At 44.3% G+C, this 26,396-nt stretch overlaps 1 long non-coding RNA gene across 2 annotated transcripts; it reads right to left on the bottom strand.

Annotated features, from left to right (window-relative positions):
• Window positions 1–23,629: 23,629 nt before the first annotated feature.
• LOC310833016 lies at window positions 23,630–26,040 on the bottom strand. Of its 2 annotated transcripts, none has more exons than XR_014558513.1 (3): window positions 25,775–26,040; window positions 25,428–25,679; window positions 23,630–24,207 (listed from the first exon to the last, which is right to left on the bottom strand). It is a non-coding gene; the product is annotated as an uncharacterized lncRNA (long non-coding RNA). The 2 variants fall into 2 exon arrangements; XR_014558514.1 differs by having other exon boundaries at window positions 23,630–24,183.
• Between the last annotated feature and the right edge of the window lie 356 nt (window positions 26,041–26,396).

Here is a 26,396-nt window from a genome sequence, read left to right as displayed (position 1 = left end):
TGCAAGACCCACCCTCCCTGACACAGTGCACCCTTGCAAGCTCAATGTTCCTACAAGGCAAGCGAGTCCTGCATGTAAGAACACGATGCCTCACTTTTAAAAGCTTGGTAGGAGAGGTGGGAGAGCCTGTTGGGACATCTCTGTCCCTTCCATCCATTTCTGAACATCCATCCACTTCTGAACATGCTCCTGAACTTCTGAGCCAATTGTTGTTGAGCATGTACTTTTACTTTCCCGAATAAATATCTTACTTACAAATAAAAGTCTTCTGTGTGTTTTGGGTGGGAGCCAGGACAATATGCCTCAGCTCTGCTCGCCTCTGCCTGCAGGTTCTGGGAAGAACATGGAGACAGCTGTGGCTGAAGACTAAGGTTTGCAGCAGATGATAGACTTCAGCAGATGATAGATAATCTGGCTTCCTGAGACCTGCCAACAAGCTCATGGGGGCCACAACTACCCTTTAGGAAGTTGCCTTGTAGCCTCGTCCACCACCTATTGCCCCACTACCACCCAAAGGGCCTCCCTGAGAAGACCAATGGGAGCTAAGAATGCTTCCTAGTATTCTTTCCCCATGGGCTGCCAAATGGGCAATGCCATAACAAATAGCTAGTCACTTCCTTCCTCACCAACTGGGCACAGTATGGTTCTTTGGGATCTAGCACCCCATTCAAAGCTCCAAACCACATGGAATGACTCTTCTGGAAGATGCAATGGAAGCAGAAGATAAAGGCATGCAGTGGGCACAATTATGTGCTCTAATTATGTGCCCTTGCAGACAATCTTTTGCCCCTGTTTGCAGAGAGATAAACCATGCTAATCTATTAAGCCAATCTGTTGCTTTAAGTAGGATCCAGCCTTGTTTTTGTTTTTCTGGGGCAAGATGTCAAGAGAGGCCTGGTCTTCTTAGAATGTTTACGGTGGCTTTTCTCCTAAACCTTCCCAAATGAGAGCAGGGAAAGAGAGAGAAGGTATTTGCACACAAATGTATGTGATTCATTTAAAAACATTGTTTCGAGACTTGTTTCAAATGAAAACTCCCAGACCAGGGAGGTGAGGAAGTGTCACACTCTCCCCACAGACTGGGGTGTCTGTAATAGGGAACTGAATTAGCAAGTAGGGAAAACCAACATGCACTACTCATTATGAATTGTTAATAGCCTGTTTACAGCTGAAGCTGTCACAGAAAACAAGAGAGTCTGCTAAGTCAATAATTTATTTCAAGCCGTGGAATTAATTAGGGAGACAGTTAAATAAGTGTGGGAAAGTAAGAATATGTTTGGTTTGAGATGCGAACAGCATTTTGCAGCTGGGATTGCTACAGTGAAGGAGAAGGTGGGGGTGACAGCAGCAGCTCATCTAACAGAGACACAAAAAGAGTCTTGAGGCAGGTGATTCCTGATAGGTTCTCCTGATGGAACATAGGGAGCTGCCTTACACCAAACCAGACTCTTGTTCCATCAAGCTCAGTACTGTCTACACTGAGTACTAGTCTTACTCAGAGTAGACCTGTTGAATTTAATTTAAGATGTAATTGAATCATGTCAATCAATTTCAGTGGGACTGCTCTGAATAGAAGTTAGTTAAGTACAACCCTTTGACTGAAACTCTGGAAAACCTGTCAAACAGAAGAGCATACGTGAAGATGTTGGGGTTGGAACTTGGGAGCATCTCCATGAAAAGCAGATGTTCTGAGATTCACTGTTTTCTTGATCAAAAACCACTTCTCCTAAGCTGCGGTGGGTGGGTGGGTGGAAATGCAATACCCTTTTGCTACAGATGGGCATGCAGAGCTTTCCCAAGCTCCACCTCAGTTTAACTCAGGAATGACCTGAAATCTTGGTGGCAGTGAGGGATGGGTGTGGATCCAAAGGTTTGGAGTCTGAGGGAGAAATGCTCCTACTCAGCCCTTACCAGCTCTCATGATCCCTTAAAAGTCCTCCCCAGCATCTCTCAAAAATGCTTTAATTATTTTTGAAGTGGAAACCAATGGAGAAAAGAGAACTGCTTTTTCCTCCTTCCTCTTGGTTCAGACATCATGCTAAACCATGGCTTACAAGGGCTTAGCTGTGTGTCTGAACCCAACCTAGCAACTATGGTTAACCTTGACCACAGCTTAGCATTATGTGTGAACTATGCCACAGGATAGCAGTGTGCTGTGGTACAAAAGCCCAAGGAAACATGGGAAATGCAATTGTCCCAAGGACTGCTGAAAGTGCAGTGATTGGATCTACTATCCAGATCATTTTCCCATTCCAGAGGTCAGTCAGGGTTTCAGCTGGTCATGGTCATGCTAGACAACCCTCAGAGCTGTTGAGGAGCCACCCAGAGCGACCAATGTCACACAGCACATCATTTTAACGTACCCCACACCCTTTTAGAGCACATAGAATGCTTGGATTACAAAAATGCCAAAAGTTGTTCCCACAAAATCCTTATGGTTTTGTATATTTAACGTTCAGTAAAAATGTTTTGTTTCTTGGCTGCCTCCTCCAAAATACAGTCGTCAACAGGTTTACCATACCCATTGAGTCAATCACCCATCTCCTACTACCCTTCTGGGGAAAAACCCACCCCACCCTCCCACTATATATAAGGATCTGGTGACTTCTGTTTCAGTGTATCTGAAGAAGTGTGCATGAACACAAAAGCTTATAACCAGAACAAACTTTGTTGGTTTCTAAGGTGTTACTGGACAATTTTTTCATTTTTTTATTTATTTTGACTGTGTCAGACCAACATGGCTAAATCCTCCAAAATACTTCCAACATATTTGTCTCAAAGCAACCATCCAATACACTAAAATCTGAAGCATTATATCTTTTATTTCTTCCGTTTCCCTGGTGGAGAAACTCACATTTTCAGGTATTTGAGCTTTGACCCTTTCCTTTCCACTAAAAACAAGTGAGAAAAACTGTATTACTTTCATGTCTAGACATTGGCAGATGAACACCTCAGGCCAGTGGTAGCATTCAGTGTTATATGAAGCTTTGCAGTATCAGTCCCAACTAATCACCTAATTTTTCCCAGGCAATTTTGCATGATTACAACCTCTTGGATGAAGTAAATAAGTTGAATGAAAGCTAAACACGCTGTAATTTGTTGCAAGTTGTGTTTAAATAAAATTAGTCAGTGTGAACGATTAACCCTCCATAGGGGACGCAGACCAGAGAAATCCCATCAAATATAGTTTATTGAGGTCCCCAGATGGGAGCTCCATGGCTTTTCACTTTTTATGTATATAAAAAATAGCTTACTTGCTGATGGACTAGAAATACTGTTTAGATAGCAGAAAGGGTGGGGATTATAGTGCTATAAATTACTGTGAAATTCAATTGGGCTATCATTGACAATAGCTAAAGGAGCAAATATTTACTCAGAAACTCTCAGGACCGTGTAAGGGAGCGATTAACATGTGTTTCTTGTTTCATATGCACTGAGCCTGCAATGAGGATTAGAGATCCAAATGACTAAGGATTCACACTGGGTTGAATGAAACCTTCTCTATTTCACAGTACAGGATGAGGGATCTGGACCACAAGGGCTGACTTGAGATTCTAAATGAGCTCTCCATGTTGAGGAGTGATATAAAGAGTGCACACAGAAACCATCAAATGGTGAGCATGATCAATTTTGTAAGAACCAAGCGCTTTCCCTTCCTATAATTCCTAATAGGAAGGCTTCTGGTTTTTTGACAAAGGTTATTTTAAACATTTTCTTTAGTTCATTATATATCATTTCCCCTTTTTTATATAACTTTACATTGCCACCATATATGTTAAAATGAACCTTCTACTTCTTTACATTTCCAACATCTTTTGATTTATACATTTGTGATAACTTTACTGATGTTAAATACCACCTACAGGTGAAACTCGAAAAATTAGAATATTGTGGAAAAATTCATTTATTTCAGTAATTCAACTTAAAAGGTGAAAATAATATATGAGATAGACTCATGACATGCAAAGCAAGATATGTCAAGCCTTTATTTGTTATAATTGTGATGATTATGGTGTACAGCTGATGAAAACCCCAAATTAACAATCTCAGAAAATTAGAATATTCTTGCACTTAATATTTAGGACTGTTTGCTACGGTGATTGCCAGTGTCTTCAGAATCTTCATGCTGCCTTCGCTTCCTAAATGCTACCAATAATATATGGGACTGGGCATAGACACTCCCATTGTGATAATAGCAACTCTTGCAGTAAACAGTTCTAAACAGTTACATCAAGGAGTCAATTATTATCTTCATCCATATCACTGTCTACCACTAGCAGGACTCAATGGCCTGGATGAGATGGTGAGAGGCAGGCCCAGGACTGCCAGAACCCCGCTTTGTGCTAGAATGACATCAGAACCTTGGGCAGGAACAAAGGAGTTGGGTTGGGATGAAGGAGCAAGTGGTTCAGGACCAAGGATAGCAATCCTGCAGCTGAGACGCAACTGTGGGATCAAGACAGGCCATCTAACTGTTGGGATACTGCCAGGGAGACGGAGGCATCAGGCAGACCTTCAGTCGTCTCCGGACGATCACCGGTCTCCCGTGGAACAGCATCAGTCAATTTGCGACACGAGCCTCAGAGACATTCCAAGACCCATGCACACCATTTCAACAGAGTCTCCACAACAAAAGATTCAGACAGGAGAGCATATTTACAGCTTTATTCAATGTAGATCAGAACAAAGGAAAAAACATGACTGCTTGCCTCTGTATCTAGGAAAACAGCCGGAACAAAAGCTATATAAAAAACCGAAGTTCTCAGCGAGAACAGTGCTGGGAGTAAACAGGCATGTGATACACAACAATCATGCCTGACCCTGTTAAGGTGGAACGGAACTATCCTAATACTAACATGCCAGCTTTATGAGGAAGGAACATTTTATCATATGTAGTGGGAATATAAATGCATTTTAAAAATATTGGGAAATGATATACAATGAACTGAAAAAAAGTTTTAAATGAATTTTGTTAAACACCCTGAAGCCTTTTAGTAAGGTATCTCAAATCAAGAGCTACCAAAAGAAAAAGCATTCATTATTTATGTATGCTGCAACAGCAGCAAGAATCTTGATTGCACAATATTGGAAGACGGAAAAAATAACATCAAAGAAACAATGGCAAGAAAGGCTGATGAACTATGCAGAATTGGCTAAGTTAACAGACAAACTACGAGAGAAAGACAAAAAGGACTTCAAAAGGGTCTGGGAACCATTTGCAGAAACAACAGAATGGACTGGATTCATTGGCAGGATTTGAAGAAACTTCACAATTTCATTTGAGTAACAGATACTTCAGAGAAATGATAAGGGGTTTTATTTTTGCGTAGGAAAAGCAGGATACGATAAATAAAGCTAAATAACTCACCAGAGGGGGAGTTGAGGGAAGTCCAGAGGAGGGGAGGGAGAATAATTGTAAATAGCATGATGAATGAGATTTGTATCATTAATTGTTCTAAAATTCAAGAAATATTCTAATAATAATAATAATAGTAATAATAATAATAATAATAATAATAATAATAATAATAATAACAACAACAACAATAACAACAACAACAATATGCTGGCTTTATGAGTGCTGTAATGTGCCTGTTAAAGGGCCAGTGTCTGTGGGTCTTTTTAGGCATGAGGCAATTCTGAGCTTGAAAGGCTTGATTTGTGAAAGCTCTGTGTTGTTTTCTTGGTCCTCAGAGGAAATGTAGGCAATAGCCAATAGCGAAAGTGCATCATTGGGATTGGAGGCTATGTGTGCTGGAAGGTGTACCAGGATGGTCTGGGGAATGAACCCATTTCTTTGATTGCTTGGAGACTCTAAGTCAAAGGACTCAGGGTCAGGGTCTTTTTAATGGAAGGCTGTTTTTTGTTACCAGATTGGCAATAGGGACATATTTACTCCTGCGCATTCAGACTGATAGCAATGTCACTGACTTTGTTTGCCTTGAGTGGCATTTTCCAGTAGCCAAATCTGATTTGCTATGCGGAACTATGGCATCACTACAAGATCCCTGATAGACTGGATCACATAGTCAAGAAGGGAGAAAAATGGGACCAGAGCAGAAACACATCAGGACGGTAAGGGTAAAGGGACCCCTGACCATTAGGTCCAGTCGTGACCGACTCTGGGGTTGTGGCACTCATCTCGCTTTATTGGCCGAGGGAGCCGGCATACAACTTCCGGGTCATGTGGGCAGCATGACTAAGCCGCTTCTGGCGAACCAGAGCAGCGCACTGAAACAGCGTTTACCTTCCCGCCGGAGCAGTACCTACCTATCTACTTGCACTTTGACGTGCTTTTGAACTGCTAGGTTGGCAGGAGCAGGGACTGAGCAACGGGAGTTCACCCCGTAGTGGGAATTCGAACTGCCGACCTTCTGATCGGCAAGTCCTAGGATCTGTGGTTTAACCCACAGCGCTACCCGCCTCCTGTCAGGACGGTAAAGAGGCACAAAAACATAAACTGTCACAATCATAAGAGGTTTCTCACTCCCCTTGAAATCATATTTTCCCCACTGAAAATGTTTTTGGACAACTATTCAGTGTGGTTGCAGCTGGAAAACAACTGGAAGACTGGCTCTAGAGACCTTGACCTGTAAACCCACCTGCAGTCCCTTGGCATGTTTGCTGAGTAATCTGCCGACAGCAGGTTCTGTGATCTCACACAGCTGTCAGTTTGGATCACGATATGTACAACACATGACACCGCATGAAAGCTCTCACAGAGATGGAATCCAATATGACTTTTGAGAATATATTCACTTGGAAAAGGAGGAAAAGAATGTCTAGGTAAAGCTACTTATTTTTAATCTTTTAAGCCCTTTGAAGAACTCATTGTGTGTGAAGGGGGGAGAGGGAGGCAGGGAGAGAGGAGAGAGAGAGAGAGAGAGAGAGAGAGAGAGAGAGAGAGAGAGAGAGAGAAATCCACAGGAGCTTGATAGATGTAGAGAAAGAGAATAGTAGAACTCCAGTCCATGATTGGCAGAAGTGTTGCCAGACCTTCTTTTCAGGCACCAGGTAAACATCCTTCTCTTTGCCCAAGCCATTGGCCCTTAATATGAAACATTTCAGACATCTGTGGCCTCTTTTAGTTGGGTGGAATCTGTAAGACTCATCTTCCACCTCCTTGCCTTTTTGTTTTGTTTGTTTCATTGTTATGAATGTCACTTTGCGTCTCACTACTGAGGAAGGTAAAAGGTAAAGGTACCCCTGCCCGTACGGGCCAGTCTTGACAGACTCTGGGGTTGTGCGCCCATCTCACTCAAGAGGCCAGGGGCCAGCGCTGTCCGAAGACACTTCCGGGTCACGTGGCCAGCGTGACATCGCTGCTCTGGTGAGCCAGAGCCGCACACGGAAACGCCGTTTACCTTCCCGCTAGTAAGCGGTCCCTATTTATCTACTTGCACCCGGAGGTGCTTTCGAACTGCTAGGTTGGCAGGCCGCTGGGACCGAGCAGCGGGAGCGCACCCCGCCGCAGGGATTCGAACCGCCGACCTTTCGATCGGCAAGTCCTAGGCGCTGAGGCTTTAACCCACAGCGCCACCTGCGTCCCCACTACTGAGGAAAGCAACTAACAAATTAATAATGGGAGTAGTAATAGTAGTACTCTAGAATCCAAAAGAGGTTATAGAACCATGAACCTGTTGAGTTGGAAGGGATCCCAGTGGGATCCCTTCCAAGTGGGATCTAGTCCAACCCTCTGAAAGAATCACAGCTAAAGAATCCTTGACAGATGGCTAACCAACCTCTGTGCTTTTTTTAAATTAAACAAAACACCAGTGAAGGAGAATCCACCACCTTCTGAGGTGTATGTATAGCACATCATGAAAACTGTTTGTTATAACATGGTATTCTGGAATGCAGTGGTTTGCTAGACATACATTTGTGCTGGTTCTCTCCAGCTGTGTAGGACTTTACTAATATAGCAATATGAATTTGCTGCTGTCTCTTGAAAGAGACAATTCAGGTTTTAGAGGAGAGGGACTCTTTCAATCTTCCTGGGCAGAAAGAACTAGTAAGATTGATCCTACCCACCTTCCGACAAAATGCATCTCCCATACATGAAAAAGCAACCCTCTTGTTCACAGTGTGGAGAGCAAGCAGAGAGAAACAGCAGTTGTAGCGAAACAGCCATTTCAGGATGATTTATGATTCTTGATGTTGGTACTGCATATCCTCTGTTATTATGGATGCTTTATTGCTCTTTTTATCAGATTCTGAAATTTTATGTTGTTGTTTTTATCTGTTTTGTAAGCTACCCTGAACATTTGCAGATAAGGTGAGATATTATGCTTAACAATTGCAGTAGCACCACTAATAATAAATAATTTAATCGGGCATTGAAGTGGCTGTTGTGCAAACAGTGCAGGACTGAAGTAGTAATTTAATGCTGACATTTATATGAGCATAAATGAATGCTAGATGGAGAGGCCGGTGTGGAGTTACCCTAGCTTCTCAGGAGACTCCAACTTATCCTCTTTTACTCATGGATCCCTTGTAGACAGCTATTTTATTTACAACTAATTGGAAGAAAGCATCATCAGCTTGGTCATCAAGCATGGTCAATAACCAGGGATGATGGAAGCATGGTCAATAACCAGGGATGATGATTCAGCTTGGAGGTCTAATGTAGCTTACAAAGTACCTTCTTCAATATCAACCACCTTGGAGCCTATGATTGGCTGGTGAGGCTTGGTTGGTGGTCTGGAATCTGTCAAAGATGCTATTGAAAGGGCATTCTCAATGGAAGTTCCCCATTTATGGAACCAAAGAGGTGTCCTTGGCGGGGTTCATGTCTCCCTCTTTACTGACTTTCAAGAGGAATCTAAGAATATTCCTGTTTATCCAGGCACTTGATGACTGAAAGATACTGTTCCTGGTAAACATGGGATTGTGACTGAGAATGTTTCTAGCTGGTGTTTTTTTTAAAAAACAAACAAACCATTCTTAACTGTTTTTGGAATGCACATATGAATGAATTTGATGTGTTTTCTACCCGGCTCCTTCAAGAGGAAGGGCAGGAGATACTTTCAAATAGGAATAACAATACCCTTGAAACTGGGACATGTGATATTCTGGTCCCCGCTGTGCCCGGGGACTGAAGGATCAGCTCAACCTACCATTGCAGGAGGGAGGAAGAGGAGAGTTGTGCCAATACAGTGGTACCTCAGGCTACAGATGCTTCAGGTTACAGCCGCTTCAGGTTACACACTCCACTAACCCAGAAATAGTACCTCAGGTTAAGAACTTTGCTTCAGGATGAGAACAGAAATTGCGTGGCAGCAACGCAGTGGCAGTGGGAGGCCCTATTACCTAAAGTGGTAGCTCAGGTTAAGAACAGTTTCAAGTTAAGAATGGACCTCTAGAATGAATTAAGTTCTTAACCTGAGGTACCACTGTATAAATTGAACCTTTCGTGGGTTGTGTCTTAACACAGAATTATTTTATGGGCTGCCATGCATGCTTACCGTTGTACATATTTATGTTTAAATGGGGCATGATGTCATTTGAATTTGTGTATTTGCACTGTTCATGCCTTATCCCTTAAGCAATAAGCATTTTTATGTGCATATATATATATATATATATATATATATATATATATATATGAATGTAAGTGCATGCTATGAGTTCTCTGTCTGAATTCTTTTGCTTGACACTTTCATCAGCCTGCAACATGTGGCATACAACGTCTCCACAATACAAGTGTCAGAACTGTCAGGAAGATTAACAATAGGTATTTGAAAAGAAAACAGTAGGTAGTTAAGGAGCTGTTCTTAGATTGTGATTTATGGAGGTCTTTATGACAGACCCATGATTTTGCGGGGGGGAAATAGTAGATGTTCCAATAAAACCCAAATAATGGATGTTCTGATAAACAACTTGATCTTTACAAGAGTTGTTATTTTGCTGTTTCTTTTCTTAAAGATGGTCAAGCTTCAGAGAAGGAAGATAGTAAAGCACTTGGCCTCTCTAAAGGTGCAAAAAGGATGAAATGTGATGCGTAACACTTGCCTGGTGTGCTAGGATTCTATGACTGGCCACATTCTCTGAGTGGTTAGTGTCCATAAATGTTCCATGACATCACAGCATTTCAGCCAATGGCTTAGAAGGGGGAAACTCACAAGAAGGCAGGTGATAAGCAACAACCAGTTGTTGTTGTTGTTGTTCTTGTTGTTGTTTAAATTGCCTGTCATTGTATACTATGGTAGATTAAACTGTCCATATGAGTACAGGAAAAAGGCAGCACCCTTTGAGATCAACAGGGAGGGATCTCTCTCTACCAACAGAAATTTATCTCTTGGGGAAATCCATGGACAGAGTTCTGTACCCTCCCCCTTTTTTCTTTCTGATTTTTCTTTTTTCAGAAGTCAGTAACTCAGATGTCAGGAGAAGCAAATATTTATGGGATGGCTGATAGGCTCATATTATTGAGTGATGTTCATTGAAGCCTGTGGCTTTTGAAAAAATATTTTTATTGCTATTTTGCCTGCCTTTGCCTTACAATACTCCTTGTCAGCCCCCACCAGTAGGTTTGGGGCTCAGTAGTTACGCACATCCTATTTCATGAGTCATTTTGAAAGACAAAGCAAGTGGGGGGGTATTTTTGGAGTGCTTATCTATTCTCATCTGTAAAAGCTTGTTCTTAAAAATATATATCTCTGGATGTACTGTCTTATTTTTCAGCAAGGTGTAGACACATATAGGGGAATAGAAAGAAAACATGGTTATACAGAGTAATAAGTACATGATTCTAATTTTGATTTGTTTTGAATGCTGAGTTTGTGCATACTGACAACCAGCATCTCTGTTAAGGACAGAACCTGACCTAGGCACCATTAGGGTCAGTTTGGGGGGCCTACATCTGGAGGGTCTCCAACCTGGTGACCCTCAAATATTTATGCCCACAGAGTAGTACATGCTCAGACCCTCCAACTGTCCCTATTTTCCAGGGATGTCCCTGAATTAGAAAAGCCGTTCCGGTTTCTGATTTGATTACAGGATGTCCCGGGTTTTTTCCTTAAGATGTCCCTACTTTCATTGGGGAAATGTTGGAGTGTATGGAGTTATTCATCTCCTGAGCTGTCTGAAGGTAATCCTGTATAGGGAAGGTTTTTTAAAAAATGTTTTATTATGTTTTTATATATGTTGGAAGCTGCCCAGAGTTGCTGGGGCAACCCAGTAAGTTGTGTGGGCTATAAATAGCAAAATTATCATTATGGAATGGGATGTCCCTATTTTCTTTGGAGAAATGTTGGAGGGTATGCATGCTGGTGCACATCAGTGTAGCAGGAAGCATTCATGACATGAGTACCCTGAATGCAAGGACATGCTCAGGCTGATGCCTGTTACCAAAAACACCTTCCCTTTGTTTTTAATATTTCAATGGGCATCCTGACATGCTACACAAACATTTTGGATGTAGGACTGTAGCTCAGTGGTACAGCACCTTTTTTGTATGCATAAGAACATCCTGCTTGATCAGGCCTGTAGCCCATCTAGTCTAGCATCCTGTTCTCACAGTGGCCTTTCAGAAACCCACAATCAGAACCTGTCTCCAACAGCATTCTACACACTTTTGACTCACAGGGACACAGGTGGCGCTGTGGGTTAAACCACAGAGCCTAGGACTTGCTGATCAGAAGGTCGGCGGTTCAAATCCCCACGACGGGGGGAGTTCCCGTTGTTCGGTCCCTGCTCCTGCCCACCTAGCAGTTTGAAAGTACATCAAAGTGCAAGTAGATAAATAGGTACCACTACGGCGGGAAGGTAAACGGTGTTTCCGTGCGCTGCTCTGGTTCACCAGAAGCGGCTTAGTCATGCTGGCCACATGGCCCAGAAGCTGTACGCCGACTCCCTCGGCCAATAAAGCGAGATGAGCGCCGCAACCCCAGAGTCGGTCACGACTCGACCTAATGGTCAAGGGTCCCTTTACTAGCTGGCATTTAGGGGCATACTGCCTCAAGCCATAGGCACCATCTCTGGGAGCTCCTGGGGGCTGAGGCTCCCACAAAATTTTCACTGTAGGTGCCCAGCCAGGCAACTCAATGTGTCACACCATGTGCCAAGTCCCAGAGGGGCCCATTGCGCCCTCCAAAAGGCCTGTCTGGCCTTTTGGAGGACACATTGGGGCTCGTTGCAGCTGTGGGAGGGCCTGAGGGGCCCTGCTGTGCCGTGTGATGTCATGTGCATGCCACATTGAGCCGTACTGCATCATGGAACATCACACACATGCGCCAGGCACCCCCATTGTGGGGGAGAAACCAGCACACCTGCCTCCAACAGTGGAGGTAGAACATGACCATCATGCTTAGTGACAGCCATTAATTTGTCTAGTCCTCTTCTTAAGCCATCAGATTCAGTGGCCATCACAGCACCTTGCAGGAGTGAAGTCCATACTTATTATTTCTCAAAGGTCTTTACATGCCAATGCCACTTTTCTTCTCGACCCCCACCCTGACTTTTCTAGCCATTGTTTCACATTTCCCAGGATAGCTAGAAACTTAGCAACAACCACAAGGCTTTGAACAAAAGCTCGCAGTCTTCGCAGTAGACTCAGAACTTGCAAACTGTTGTTGGCATAAAGAGCAGATTCACAATCGCCAGGGTATAAGGCAGACTTTAATCTGCAACATCTGTTCACAGCTCACTCCCTGCTTAATAAGCTGGCATTTCCTAGTCCCATTCATCTGTTGCTTTCTCGCTAATTTTGCAATAACGACTAAGATCAAGCTCTGTATTTTTGGCTGGAACAACTTGATTGGGGAGATTATGTCTAGCAAGCCTTTGCTATCAAGTCTCATCAAGACAAATTTTCGCTTTGCTTCAGAGAATCAGCAGGTAAGTTGGACTAGTTGCTCTCCAAAGCAAAACACATTAGGAAGGCTTTAGCCTCAAGCAGGCAATGATAACAGAAGCATTGTTGGTGAGAAAACATTCACCTGTAGGACATTTTCTACTGTTATAATCTAAATGACTGAAATGAACATTACTGTCCTTGGTTTAACACAGAGGATGTCATGCCTCGAGGCATTCTCCCAGTTGATTCAGAAGAATCAAGTGTGCTGAAAAATAGCGGTACATGATTCCTAAGTACCAAAGATCAGCCAAACACTTTATTCAGAATAAATGTATTTGGCCGCAGCTCTTTCGGTAAAAGCCTCAGCGCCTAGGGCTTGCCGATCGAAAGGTCGGCGGTTCGAATCCCTGCGGCGGGGTGCACTCCTGTCGTTCGGTCCCAGCGCCTGCCAACCTAGCAGTTCGAAAGCACCTCCGGGTACAAGTAGATAAATAGGGACCGCTTACCAGCGGGAAGGTAAATGGCGTTTCCGTGTGCGGCTCTGGCTCGCCAGAGCAGCGATGTCACGCTGGCCACGTGACCCGGAAGTGTCTCCGGACAGCGCTGGCCCCTGGCCTCTTAAGTGAGATGGGCGCACCAACCCCAGAGTCTGGCAAGACTGGCCCGTATGGGCAGGGGTACCTTTACCTTTACCTTTACCTTTACCTTTCTTCCTGGTGCAAGCCTTTGGAATTAAAGCATGTTAGGCCCTGGTAACCCAGGATGTAGAATAAGGTGACTCTGAGTCAACTCCCTGGGATAGTTTATTGTTGTACATTGTTTCTAAATCTAATGTTATACATTGTTTTAATTGTCTGTTTTAACCATATTTGCACATCAGTTTCTAATGCTGTGAGTGTCCTCTATTTCAGAGGCTTCTACTCTGCAGCCTCTTACAGTTGTTTTAACTGTGAGTCTTTTAGTTTTTACACTCTTACAGTTGTTTTAACTGCATGTTTTTATTTGTTTTTAGTTTTTATCTGTTCTAATTATCAGTTTTTATCCATCCATTATCTGTGTTTAATCTTGTATTTTATTCAGATGTTTTATCCTATGCTTCTTTCTTTGTCCTTATTTGCTCCAACATTTATCAGTTAAAAAAATCCTAACTGCTATTTTATTTATATGTTTATTTGTTTTTTTGTCCTGGTCTGTAACCGTAATAAAGTTCATTCAGGTGGAAAGGAAACTGTACGTAGCCAAAGCGTATTGCTTTCATGCCAATCCAATGTAACTGATGAGACCTTTGGGGGCCCATGGGCAGTGTTTCCCAACCGGTGTTTGCCTGGTGTGCCGTGGGAGGGAGGCGGGCTCCATGTGCTCAGAGCAACAGGCTGCCGCCCCAAGCCTCGCGCGCCCGACGGGAGCTCCTGCCGGGTGCGCAAGGCTTCCAGACACTCGCCCGAAGCACGGGGCACCCTCCGGAGGGCTCCCTGTGCTTCGGGCAACAGGCTGCCGCCCCAAGCCTTGCGCGCCTGGCAGGAGCTCCTGCCGGGCGCGCAAGGCTTGCAGACACTCGCCCGAAGCACGGGGAGCCCTCCGAAGCACGGGGAGCCCTCCGTAGGGCTCCCTGTGCTTCGGGCAACAGGCTGCCGCCCCAAGCCTTGCCGCCTGGCAGGAGCTCCTGCCGGGCGCGCAGGGTTGCAGACACTCGCCCGAAGCACGGGGAGCCCTCCGTAGGGCTCCCTGTGCTTCGGGCAACAGGCTGCCGCCCCAAGCCTTGCGCGCCTGGCAGGAGCTCCTGCCGGGCGCGCAAGGCTTGCAGACACTCGCCCGAAGCACGGGGCACCCTCCGGAGGGCTCCGCGTGCTTCGGGCAACAGGCTGCCGCCCCAAGCCTCGCGCGCCCAGCGGGAGCTCCTGCCGGGCGCGCAGGGTTGCAGACACTCGCCCGAAGCACAGGGAGCCCTCCGTAGGGCTCCCTGTGCTTCGGGCAACAGGCTGCCGCCCCAAGCCTTGCGCGCCTGGCAGGAGCTCCTGCCGGGCGCGCAAGGCTTGCAGACACTCGCCCGAAGCACGGGGAGCCCTCCGTAGGGCTCCCTGTGCTTCGGACAACAGGCTGCCGCCCCAAGCCTTGCGCGCCTGGCAGGAGCTCCTGCCGGGCGCGCAAGACTTGCAGACACTCGCCCGAAGCACGGGCAGCCCTCCGTAGGGCTCCCTGTGCTTCGGGCAACAGGCTGCCGCCCCAAGCCTCGCGCGCCCGACGGGAGCTCCTGCCGGGTGCGCAAGGCTTGCAGACACTCGCCCGAAGCACAGGGAGCCCTCCGTAGGGCTCCCTGTGCTTCGGGCAACAGGCTGCCGCCCCAAGCCTTGCGCGCCTGGCAGGAGCTCCTGCCGGGCGCGCAAGGCTTGCAGACACTCGCCCGAAGCACGGGGAGCCCTCCGTAGGGGTCCCTGTGCTTCGGGCAACAGGCTGCCGCCCCAAGCGGCATATAGTCAATATAGGCACAGAGTTAATTTTTAAAACATTTTCTAATGGTGGTGTGCCTCGAGATTTTTTTCATGAAACAAGTGTGCCTTTGCCCAAAAAAGGTTGGGAAACACTGCCCATGGGAACATTTGCAGACTGGAGAAACTCTTGTGGAGCCGCCCCACACACAAAGAGAGCAGCCAAGTACTCACCACAACTGAAAATGAACAACTGAATGCCACAACTGAAACTGAAATGTGTTCCACCAGACTGCCCTCTTCCATACGGAAAGGTTTTTACCTGTTTCATCATTGCAAGGAGTTTGGTTGGGGTCTTTCCCAGACTTGTCCCAGCGCTAGCACAATAGGTAAAGGACTCCTGGATGGTTTAGTCAAAGGTGACTATGGGGTGTGGTGCTCATCTCGCTTTCAGGCCGAGGGAGCCGGCGTTTGTCCGCAGACAGCTTTCTGGGTTGTGTGGCCAGCATGACTAAACTGCTTCTGGTGTAATGGGACAATGTGATGCAAGCCAGAGTGCACAGAAACACCATTTACCTTCCCGCCACAGCAGTACCTATTTATCTACTTGCACTGGCATGCTTTCAAACTGCTTGGTTGGCAGGAGCTGGGTCAGAGCAATGGGAACTCACCCCATTGTGGGGACTCGAACCAAGAACCTTCTGATCAGCAAGCCCAAGAGGCTCAGTGGTTTTGACCACAGCGCCACCTACATCCCACTGCTAGCACAATATTCTGGACTTGAAGATGCAAGCTTGTGCTCTGAGCCACGTACCTGTTGTAAAAGGGTTAATCTAAGGTTACCAGATGTCCCTGTTTCCCGGGGACAGTCCCCAGATTTACAAATCAGTCCCCTGACAAAATCCATCTATTTAATAGGAAGTCCATCTATTTAGTAGGAAGTTGAAACGTATCCCCGGATTCATTGAAAAAAATCTGGTAAACTTAGGTTAATCATAAAGCTGCATCATCACATTCTGTGCTAGCCAGCACTCCTGAACTGTCTTCAAGCCTACCTTTCAGCACTGTTGCATCTCAGGGTAAAGGGACAGCAGCCAGCAGAGGGTCAGATGTGGTCTTTAGCACTGCTAGGCACCACTGAATCCATCCCATTGGTTTCAACAGCCCTACGAGGTGAAGAGGAAAACTCCAAGAGGCACCTACAGAGTTAAAGTTCTCTTGCGTGTAAAATGGATGTAAAACCCCATGTGCCTGGGCTGCATGTTAAAGTCAGTCTTGCATTTCTTCCATTGTTGTGGAAACAAAATTCAGAGTGCTGGTCAAGTATTCCTATTGTTTGAGGAACAACTGCAGTGGCTTTATTTTTAATGTCGTATGACAACTTTGTTTAAATCTGATTCATTGTGCTCCTCATTGTGAAAGCCTTCCTCTCCCTCGGCTTGCCAGGCATTTCAGGACTCCTCGCATATATGAATTGCAGCAAAGGGAAAGCAAAGAAAGGGATAAACAGAATGGATTGACTTTGATCACAACCAGTGCAGAGATTTAAATACCCCATGATAGCAAAGTGGCTGACTGTGTTGAAAGGAACATAATAGTAATTGTTTGGGATTGTTTTTTCTAGCTGTTATTTTGTTAAACAGAAAAAGAAGAGAAAGAAATGAAAGAAAGAAAAAAAGGAAAATATTTCCGCTTATACCCACAGGGACTCTAGGAAATGGCCTCATGTAATTCTCTCAAGCAGCTGTGGAAATGTTTATCCCTCTTTATAATGATGTTCTTCTTGCTTTATCCAATATCTTTTGTTCAGCTTGAGGGTTTTTTCCGGAGGAGGGTGGGAAGGAGAAGAGAGGCATCACAGAATTTTGTGACTTTTTTCCCTTTTCAGATATTGCGTCTTACAGTGCCACTCTATACAAGCCGGCTGAGAAGCCTAGTTCTGTGCCCAGTGGGAGCCAGTGTGGTGCAGTGGTTAAGAGTGGTGGACTCGTAATCTGGTGAACCGGGTTCGCATCTCCGCTCCTCCGCATGCAGCTGCTGGGTGACCTTGGGCTGGTCACACTTCTTTGAAGTCTCTCAGCCCCACTCACCTCACAAAGTGTTTGTTGTGGGGGGAGGGAGGGAAAGGAGATTGTTAGCCACTTTGAGGCTCCTTAGGGTAGTGATAAAGTGGGATATCAAGTCCAAACTCTTCTTCTTATTCTTCTAAGTGCAAGACACCTTTGCCCACCAGCACTCTGGCCCTTAGATTTCAATAAAATACTGGGCAAGGTTTTGTCCAGTATCTTGTTGGTGTGATTTTCCCATGAGCCTTTGCAAAGGGGAGGGGAAAGGCTATGTAAATCTGCTTCCCCTGGAGCTCAGGGCCATTTTGCCTTGAGAGCTTTCTGTCCACTCACCCTTGGTTTAGATCCTTCACTAAGCGATCTTGAGTCTCTGGTGACAGGTCCAGAAAGGATTTTTTTGTCTCTCAACCTGATTGGCACTCTCTATGGCTCCTCCCCAATTTCCTTCTCCAGCAGCCTATGGCTCCTTTGCCTGGTCTCTCTTTGTTCTGGGTGACCATGGGTAGGGAAGCTGGTCACAGGGGGCCATTACAGAGAAGGCATATTGCCAAGACACCCAAGAAGACTTGATAGTCACCACCCTCCTTATGTTTTTTGGAGGTGGGATGCAGTAAACAATGTTTATAAACCTATGTAATAAAAATGAATATAACTACATGAGATGCTTGAATTCAGAACCTGTGCTGTTCTGAGCTCTGTTTGCTTTTAATTAAAGAGATCAGATGTGCCCTCCAGGAAGCTACTCTTCAGGCAGAAACCCAGTTTTTTTTTTAGTTTGAGTTTTCTTACAAATGTTTGAATATTGCTGCACAGTCCAGCCCCTAGAAATCATAATACCTACTTTAAAATTCAAATTTAATTCTAAATTTGGAATCCTTAAAAACTGTCCTGATGATAGTATAGCCAAACATGTGCTAGCATTTTATGCCTGGAAATGCCTCCAATAACTATTTAGTGATACTATCTCCCTCTCTCTTATCTTTCAAATACCTTTTTCATTCAGCTTTTGGCACAGCCCCTTAGGCTTAGTTTCAACATGGAATGAGGACTAAGCCCGAAACCTAAGTCCTATATGGATTAGGACCTGAAATACCATTTGTTCCCATAATGCAATGGAGGGAGAGAAGGGGAGTACTGTACTTACTTATTTCAGAGCAAACAAAATGAAATCACCTGCATGGTTACCTCACCATATGCATGGGTGTAGGGTGCACTCTTCCTTCCTACGAAATAATGAACCTGTGAGATAGACTAGGCATAGTGACTGGCCTAAGGCTACCCATGAACTTCATAGCTGAACAGGGTCTTTCCACCCTAAATTCAACCCCTTTTCAGTTTACTATTCTATCCTACTGAATTAGGGCAGTATTCAACCAACTTGTTCCATCAGTTCAAGGATTCCAACCCCTCTCCCCTACTCATTTGCCTGGCACCGTCCCCCAGTCTGCTCCAGAGGGTTGGAGACCCTGAAATAGATCTAGGGGCTGCGAGGGGTCGGGCAGAGAGGAGGTGAAAGTATTGTCATTTTGTACGTGTTGTAATTTATTCAATTTTATTCTGATGTTTGTGTGCACTCTGCATCCTATCACTTTTCCTCTCTCGCCTTCATTTTTACTATGTTGGACAAAATGCTTCTGCGGAAAACTTTTGCGTACAGTAAATCTCAAGCTTTGCATTGCTTTAGCTTTCTCCCCACTCCCCTTTCCTTTTTCAAGATGTCTTTGTGTCCATTAGGTTTTGCTACTTCATCTCTAGCTTGTAGGTTTTCCCCTGCCCACAGACAACCCTCTCTTCTCTGCCTGCAACTGTCAGTCCTGTTGAAAGAGAGGCAAGGGCAAAGGGGATCTTGGAGGAGTTACCTGTCAGTTATGTCTGCATGTAGAATACTTGCTGTGCTGCTTGAATACATAGGTGAGTTATTCTTGCAAAGAAATATCATTATGCTGCTGGTAAGAAAAGGGGCTCCCTCCCCCCCCCCACCTTCCAGCCTAGTTGATGTGCCATACCTGCATCAGAGATTATATTAAATCATGATATTAAATCAGCTCAAGTGAGCTCAGATTGCAAATTAGTTTAGGGGTTCAGCAGACCCACGCAGGAATGCTCAACTGTGAGTCAGGGAGATCAACATATGTTACGCTATATTGTGCAACAGCTAGACAAAGGCATGTTAAGCTCATATGCATTGTATAGAACTGATACAGACAGGCTTGCACCAAGTGTTGGCTCTCATTTTGGGGGTGGGATGGGAGGGGCTGGGCAATATAACTTCAGTGAGGGATGGCCAAACACATCTGTGTTTGCCTCAAAAAATGATCTGGATTTTCTGGTGCTTGCAAAGCCTGGGGGGGGGGGTTGTGAGCACTGAGAAGGAATGACCACAAAGCCCAGGTGGGGCTCCCCACAACTGACACTGCATCTTTAGAATCATAAGAATTGATGTAAGGGAAAAATCTATATGTGGTATGTGTGAGAGACAGACACACACATAGAGAGAAATGTGCATTATTATTTTTGCAGAGAATTTGCATGAAGCTGAATTACTACCATTTATTGCCATAGTGCCATTAATGTACATGGTTCTGTACACAACTGAAATAAGAAGTTCTACTCTGAAGAGTCTACAGTCTAAAACAACAAATATAAACAATACAGTAAAAATCAACAGTTAAAAACGCCATTACATTTGGGATAATAAAACTAGCTAACCAGACCCAGAGGCCTGTAAAAAAAAGTAAGTTTTCCAAAAAGATTTAAACGTATGAAGGGAGGGGACAGACAGCAAATGTAGCCCAGGTGAGTCCAACCATACAGAGCAGCAAGAGAAAAAGGATAAAGATGTGATAAAGAACAGCAACAAACAAACCTTGAATTGGTAAGAAGCATGGAATTAGAAGAACAAAGAGAATGACTAGGCCTATAAGGGGATGCCAAGGCTGTGGGAGAGGAAGGACCTTGACCATGAAGAGCTTGAAATGTGAAGACAAGAAACTTATGACGTATTCTAGAGTTAACAGACAGCCAATGAAGTGAGTATAGAAGAGCAGAAACATAGTCCAATAACGCACCAATAAGATTATATTCTCTGCAGTCTTTTGAATGATGTTCAGTGTTGGGAGAAAACATTACAACCATTTCAATCAGGAATAACTAGAGCTTCAGGATAGGCAAAAGCAAGTACTTCCCAGTTAAACTATGGCGTTTGTTGCTGCCAACATACATAGCATTAAAAGGAGATATGACAAATTCCTGAAGGATATATGTCTGTCAGGGGCTACTAGATGTGATGGCTGTATACTACCACCAGCCGCAGAGGAAGGGGACAATGAAAGAGGGCTGTTGCCTTCATGCTCTTGTTTTTGGGCTTTTTGAGGGGCACCTGGTTGTCTACTATGGGAAACAGGATCTAGCAGGGCTCTTCTTAGGTTTGAGATCCAGGGATCCCTCAAATGACTTTATGAACTTTATGAACACTTCTCTGATTCTATCAAACAAGCACTACTGAACTGCCCCAGAAACAGTGTTGAAGCAAAGTGAAACTACATCACAGAGGGCAACCTGCAACACAGCTATGTCCTCTTTTGGCAAAGGTAAAGAGACCCCTGACCGTTAGGTCCAGGCATGACTGACTCTGGGGTTGCGGCGCTCATCTCACTTTATTGGCCAAGAGAGCCAGTGTACAGCTTTCGAGTCATGTGGCCAGCATGACTAAGCCACTTCTGGCAAAACAGAGCAGTGCACGGAAACGCCGTTTACCTTCCCGCTGGAGAGGTACCTATTTATTATCTACTTGCACATTGACATGCTTTTGAACTGCTGGGTTGGCGGGGACCAAGCAAGGGGAACTTACCCTGTCATGGGGATTTGAACTGCTGACCTTCTGATCGGCAAGTCCTAGGCTCTGTGGTTTAACCCACAGCGCCACCCACGTCCCTTCTTTTGGCAAAAGAGAGCAACAAATCCCCAACTGGTTTGAGGCTGGCATAAAGGACATCAAGCCAGTTCCCAGGGAGGTGGCTGTCAGAAAAGTGTTCTAACCCTAAGATGTTGGCTGTTCCAAGCCTAAAGCCTCCTGTCACAGAGTTGTCTCCAGCAGCAGTGTAGCACAGGGGGTGCCAGTGGGGCCGTGGCCTTGGGCATGGATTATTGAGGGGATATGAAGCAGGCACCCTGGCAGATGCCCCCAATGCAGCCCAGTGTTGTTGTTGTTTTGTCTTGTTTTGTCTTTTTATTTAGATTTTCCATGATACAATTTAATTTTTTAAAAAGAGAAATAATACATAACAGAAAAGAAACATTAAATCATTATACATCAAATCATTATACAATATCCAAAAAAGAAAAAGAAAAAACATAAAATAAAATAAACCCATCAGCCTGTTTCGCTTCCCTCCACCGGTACTCGTCTTCTCTAGAATCAATTTTACCCTTATCATTGCATTCTGATTGTTTTTTATTTTCTCTATATACATACATATGTCATTAATAATTTATTGTTTTGATGCATCTACATTCTTAACCTAAGCATATTAGCATGTCTTTTCTAGAGCAATATTTTGTCATATAATCATCAAAGCATTGCCATTTGTTTTTAGTTTTTGATTTGACTGCTGTCGAAAAACCAATGCAGCCCAGTCTTGTGCTCCTCTCCCAGCATCAGAGGAAACAACACTCGTGGGAGGGGGCGCTGTGCCAGGCCATGCTGGGGGCACTGCCAAGGCGGTCCTGGTTTTCACCCACCAAGTGCCATGTCACCTGGGTGGGCTCCTCCCTGCTCAGGCGGGCAGGCGGCATAGCACGACCCTGCTTGTCTCCAGTGTGGTGCTGGGTCGCTTTGGTGAAGTCAGCAATGAGAATTGGGGTGCCGCGGTGGGATCCTTTACCCTCTGCACTCCATCCTTCATCCGCTGATGCCAAGAGCTCACTCTATGCAGCTGGCCTCCAGTTTTGCCTTTGGAGGAGGTATTAAAGAAGAGATATGATCTGGCTCTGATTCTGTCTCATCCCCACAGTGATGCCAGCACTGGCACAAACAAACTTCACAAAGCCAATCCACCTGAAGGAGACACCACTTAATTGCCCTGTCTCAGGAACCCAGCCATTTGCCACACAATTAGCTGTGCCCACCTTGAGCTTCAAAAGGAAGGTGCAGAGGGCATGCCATGTGTTGGATCAATGTCTTTGCTAATGCTCAGCCATGTTTCTTAGCCTCTGATGCACCTGCTTAATCCATGCCTCATAACTTGACTTATGTATCAAACTGACTTATGCATTAAAGCCTTTGGCAGAAACGAGTGTTCTCAATTTTTGTCCCCATGAAAGAACCAGAACACCTTTTACTGTATGTTCCAGTCTTCACAAGGTCCCTTCCAATAATATAAGACTATATAAAATATGCAGGACAGCCTCACACCATACATTTTGAAGTACCGGTACATACAACACACATTTAAATCATGTAGCTTCACCTAAAGAATTATGGGAATTGTAGTCTGCCCCCCTCCGAAAGAAAGCTACATTTCTCAGCACACATAATGAATTAAAGTTTCCAGGATTCTGTGTAGGTTGTGGATCTGTCCATAGTTCAACAAACCTGCCTTATAACATCTGGTTGTAATGTATCTGCTTGTTTTTAATGCACAGGTGTTTAATGCTCAAATTATAGGCGGAAGGTGAGGAGGGGTCATTATTACATCCAAAAATCCCACCCCAGGCTCTTCCAAAAATTTATCTAAAGTGCAGCCTCCTCTGGCCACTCAAAATAGTAGTTAAGGGGAGCCAGCATAAAATACAACAGGGGGATGAGCACAGAGGAAATCATGGCAAAAGATGCAGGCAGAAGCAACTGCAATGTTTAAGGGTTTTGTATTAATTTTGATTACAGCTTGAACCAAAAATTTTATTCTTTCAGCACAAATTTTGAGCTGGACACGTACCACAAAAATTCAACAGTGCCTTAAATACACCACTTAAACATAATGCAGATTCTAGTGATGGAAACCCAAGCCATCAGCAGTGCTGATTTTTAGAGCCAGCAGTGTCCTAGATGACCCACTGAATTATCCATCATCTTCCAAAGACAATTCATTATAAATTCATGAATGAAATCTTGCCAGCTTTCACCCGCCCCCTATATCTGACTTTACATTATTAGGGCTGACCAGAGAATGCAGCAAGCATTTGGCTCGAACCTCTGCATATCTGTTCCACACTTTGCTTCAGTCACTTTTATTCTAGCCGCCCACCCACCCACCCGCCAGCAGACTGTAACATTACAGGTAGACACGCTAACCACCTGCTAGTAAATGGCTGTAAGCTGAAGGAACAACATGGGATAGTCATGCAGGTATCCGCAGGTTTATTTGTGCAGTGGGAGAGTGTTATCAGAAGACAAATATCTGCTTCTGAATTGGAGCCTCATTTTATCTTTTTCTTGCTAGCTTGCTGATAACCAGGATTTTGTAAAATGGGGAGGAAGAGAGGAAGAAAAGAGAGGGGGAGAGGGAAGGAAGGAAGGAAGGAAGGAGAAAAGCTAAGGAGGAGGGAAAGAAAAATAAAAATGTCAAGGTATAAATGTGTTGAGCAGGGAAAAAGAAACAAAATCCTTTCTTAAGTTTTGGTCAGTAAACAAACCTAGGGAGAATAGTTTTTTCAGTGTGTTGACGATGTTCTGGCAGTTCATTAATCCCAGCAAAATCTCTCCAAAGTTACTGATGCGTGGATTCCATTTTCAAATTTCTCATTAGTTCCTCTTTATGGATTAAATGCTGATGTTCACGAGTGAATGCACACAGCTTCAGCTGATGGATGTAATTGGGTTGTAATGGATTTTAGCTGCTGTTCCTTCTGATCTAGCCAATTTGAAATGCGGTATCAATGTATTCTCCCCATATCTCTGTTGGGAATGAGAAATTGAAACCTACAAGATGAAATTTATCAACTTTCATAAAGTCAGCTTCAACCATCATAAAACTGTATTTGAAATAAGTAGATTTGATCCCTCTGTATTCTGGGTGTCCCAACATTGATTTAGGTGCAATAAATATAACCAGCCCAGGATGACATTAACATAGCAAAAAATTTAACAGCAGGGACATAAAATGACAAGAAAAGATTTAAAGGTTGAAAAACCTCCTTCCAGTTTTATGCATAAATAAACACAAATGATTTGCCACTGCACTGAGTCCAGCAACAAAGGCTGGGTGTTTCTGTTTTCCCAAGTATGATTATTAATTCTGCAAGATGCATATTTCTTCATAGGCCTTTACTCATTGTCTGATTTTTTTTTAGAGTGAGGTCACAATGGACTGGATTGGACTCCAGTCCAATCCACTGAGTGTAGGAGTCCACCAGCCTAGCCTCTGGTTGTCCTTTCTGCACATGTGGGTACAGAATGTCCAAATGCTTCATGTGTATATGCTATGTCCAAGTAAATCACAAATAATTAACTCTAAACCAAGAAGTAACAATCATAGCAAATTTAATAACTAGGCCTAGTGATTCCCCATTGTTACAACCCATCTTTTTTATATACCCAACTCCCTGGAGCTTCCTGTTACTCCCAGCTGTCTTCAAAGAAGACCTAAAAGGAACTCCACACTAAATCACTACATCTCTTCAACTGAAGAAGCCCTCATGCTCCCGCAACCCAGCACTACATCACCACAGTGTGTACAGTTCAAGGTGCATAGGTGAAAACCACAGGATTTATATTAAACATTAAAATGCTACCTCAACCACTCATTTTTGGCCAAGGCACATTGAAGTGTAGGTGATGTGCAGCATTTGAATGGTCCATTCCTGTGTGCATGTCCGAGGCCAGTGGAATAGGCCAGCTTTACACATATGCTTCTTCACACATGAGGGGATGGGCCAGGGATGGTGTGTTTTCCAGTCTGGTCCCAAACCACTCTACATCAATAGACAAGAATCAGTAGGCTCTCCAACTTCATTCCCACTGTTGGATTATTGGTTAGAGATCAATGGTGAGGGATGATTTAATGGCAGCTGATGATACTTCAAACATTGAAGTAATAACTGCAGCTTTGTGTGTTGAAAGCTTGAAAAGAGGGATTCTTCTGAAGGTTTTTCTAAGCATGCTTATTAGAGAGCAAGTCTAGTAAAATCAGTAGGGCTTACCTCTGACTAAGTAAGCTTAGGAGACACTGCTCACTCCACAGCTGTAAAATGGAAGCAAACAGCAATTTATCCCATGCCGGTGTAATGAGGTCCACTATGGTTATAAACTCTCTGCAGCAAAGGGCCAAATGAAATTTGAAAAGCCTGATGGCAGGGTTTCTTCCTGAGACAAGCAAAGCTTCAGTGGAGCTTTTTATAGGCCTATTGAAAACGAGCGCTTTGAAAAAGACACACCTGGTTTTGTCCTGCAAGCTGAGGGGATAACTAACAGAAAAATCATTAGATGGGAAGCCTGGTGCTGGACAGAAACAACATCAAGAAAATGATACCCTTTCCCCCTTTCTTGCCTTTATGCAGGACTGTAGCTCAGTGGTAGAGCACATGCTTTGCATAAAATAGAACCCAGGTGTAACCCCTGGAATCTCCAAGTAGGCCTGGAAAAGGCTCTTGTCTGAAACTCTGGAACTGCTGCTATTGTAGACAATACTGAACCAAGTGGCTGATAACCTGACTTTGTTGACATTCTCACCATACATTTAAAGCAGAACCACAACACTTTAAACAGCCATGGCTTCCTCCCGAGAATTCTGGGAGGTGTAGTGTGTTATGGGTGCTGAGAGCTATCGTTTACAGAATTCCCTAGGAAGAGGGATTGTTAGTTGACCATTCTGAGAACTGTTGCTCTGGGAGGAGAATCGTGGTCTCCTAACAACTCTAAGCACCCTTAAAAAACTACAGCTCCCATAATTCTTTGGGGAAAGCTATGGCTGTTTAAAGTGGTATCATAGTGCTCTTAAGTCATTGTGTGGGTATGGGTTTTTTGTGTTTTTTTACTTAGCATCCTAATGTTCTTCTGCACTTGTTGCCTTGGATACATTTTTCTGCACAGACATGTACACTTCTTTTCATTTCTTCCCACCTTGTGTAGCAATACAGTGGTACCTCAGGTTAAGTACTTAATTCGTTCCG

Source organism: Podarcis gaigeae (genome assembly GCF_964106915.1).
Source record: "Podarcis gaigeae genome assembly, chromosome: 15".
NCBI classification, from domain to species: Eukaryota; Metazoa; Chordata; class Lepidosauria; order Squamata; family Lacertidae; genus Podarcis; species Podarcis gaigeae.
This window is presented reverse-complemented; position numbering and strand designations above follow the sequence as displayed.